Genomic DNA, 2,529 nt, shown 5'->3' on the forward strand with positions numbered 1-2,529 from the left:
GGGAAGGGAGTGGGAGAAATATTATATATTAATGTTGTTGTGGTGATTAAGTTTTGATATTATTGTGTATTCATAACTGATAATATGTGCGTTATGAATTTTTTTGAGAAAATTATGTTTTGAGTATACTCTGTGATAAGTTTGAAAAATCGTTAGTGTTAAATGAGTATTAAAAATGGGGAATATTTTAATAGTTGCATTTACTTAATGATTGTGGTGAAAAGAGTCAGAGTGGGCTCATGCATTTCATAGTATATGGTGACCGCGGTGGAGCTATGGTGATAATGATGACTGTGATGGGCCACGGGATGAGGCCATGTGATCTGTTGATTAATCTTACCCTTAAGGGGATTATTGCGTCATGCTTATTTGTGAGAGATTGCACCTTGGTAATTAGTGTTGGTCTGTGAGAGGCTGCACTCTAGAATGTGCTGATATGTGAGCGATTGCACTCTAGAAAATCATGCTGATTTGTGAGCGATTGCATGCTAGTAAATCATGCTGATCTGTGAGATATTGCACCTTGGTAATTAGTACTAGTCTGTGAGAGGCTGTACAATTATGACTTACGTCCCCTTCGAGGAAGCTTTTGGTTGGAATGCTGGAGTCATGCATTTTGGCATATACGCATTGCATTAGGGTGCTTGGCACGCGAGTCATATTTGTTATACTATGATGATCGTATATACATATTCGGTTGTTGTTGTGATTTGTCGTAATTGCTTTGAGGTGTGAATTTGAGTTGATTAAGTTTCGATGTACTTATGTGTTCATAATTGATGTTATGAATGTTTGATGTGTGATTGAGGTGTGAATTTGTGGAGATTAATTTGGTGTTAATTATGTGTTCATAATTGATAATATGAATGTTTGAAGTGTTAATTGATTCAGAGCCATTTTAGAACTGAAAATCTTCTTTTTCTCAGTTGTATTCGGCTACGACAGTGCAGTTTGTCAAAAAATTCATTTTCAACATTTTTTATGCATTTTTGGACATATGAAAACCGTTTCGAGGAGTATGCTAAGACGAAAGGTTCTTTTGAGCATTTGGAAATATAAGAATTTTGCTAAGTGTTATTTGTTAATTTTGGTTGGTGACCCTTTACAATTATTGTAAAAATATGGGCTTTGCCCTCAGATGAGGACCAGTATCATCCTACCGGTTAGTACCCTCGAGATGGAAGATAGTTAGACATACCTGACCGAAGCTATGTTTGGAGGATCTTGCGGGGCGCGTGGAGATCACCCGAGTTGTATTGTTTTTTTGTAGCGTGATCAGATTAGATGGTTGTATAGGGGCTATATGTCTTTCTTTTGTGGTTGTAATTATTTCATTCTGGAAGACTGTACCTATACCTTATATTGTCAGCTTGACTTTTGTTTTGATGGATCCATGTACTACTTTTTTTTTATGTGATGTAGGGGAGTTAAAATTTTTGGGGCAGTGTTTTTGTATAGGTGTCTGCCGAAAATACCCCAGGGGTATGAGCTATGTCTGATAGGTCTCATAGTCCCGGTATATTATGCTGCTTAAATACTTTGGATTTTTGTTTCAAAAACTATTTCCGTTGTTTGTAAATATTGTTGACTTTTGTCATTGTGTTATGACTTAAATATTTTGTCCAAAAGTATTTTTTTTTCTTTGTTTATGAATTTGAATTTGTTTTTATTTTTTTTATAAAAAAAGGCTGTTACAGGTCTTTCCTTGATGAACCTTTTCTTGTGGCTGTCAGTAGTTTTCTAGATCAATTTGCTTTAGGCTTTCTGAAGCAGTAAGATTCGTAAATAGAAGATCTCAATTGTTTGTCTATAAGCAACAAAATTTTGGGAGGCTAACTTCATTCCATGATCTGTGTTGTCCCTTATCAAGCTGGTGACAAACGAGATGACCTTGTTCCATTGGGTGAAATATCATTAGGGTCCAAACTTTGAGCATTCCTCTTCCATCTTAAAGTAATTTTGGTAATAACTGAAGTAATGTATGAGTTGAGGTTTGGAAAGCCAGAGAAAATGTAATTCATGAGGGGAATGAGGTCTAGAAGGATGGTGGGAGTGGAAGGTTCAAGGTGAAAATATGGTGAGGGAGGACTAGAGGAATCTTTTGAAGACGTATCAGAGACTAAGTTAATGATGTCTTGAGCTATTGTTTTAGCTGCTTAGTGAATGTGATTCCCAAGCCTTGGTGAGGTAGGGTCATATGTAGGGGCAGAGAAGGTAGGTGTTTGTTGAATGGTATAGTTGTTAGGTGTTTGTGGAGGGTTAGTGTGAGTAGCTGACAATGTTTGGTTTGGAGTGTTGATCTTGAGAGGTAGATGATGTGTTTTATATCTGAGTGATGCAAAGTATTCTACTAACATAACCTTAAACATTTCATCTGAGCTGTTGGTATTGAAGTCAACAAGGGTATCACGTGCAACGTTAGAGGATGTGCCAATTAAGTTCGTATGTTAGGTAGAGGGTATGAGAGTTTCAGGTTGTTCATTACTACTCGTATTACCAAAAATAACATAAGCAGCAGTTTGTTAGGGT

The sequence above is a fragment of the Cicer arietinum genome, chromosome 7, assembly GCF_000331145.2.
Source record: "Cicer arietinum cultivar CDC Frontier isolate Library 1 chromosome 7, Cicar.CDCFrontier_v2.0, whole genome shotgun sequence".
In the NCBI taxonomy this organism is placed as follows: Eukaryota; Viridiplantae; Streptophyta; class Magnoliopsida; order Fabales; family Fabaceae; genus Cicer; species Cicer arietinum.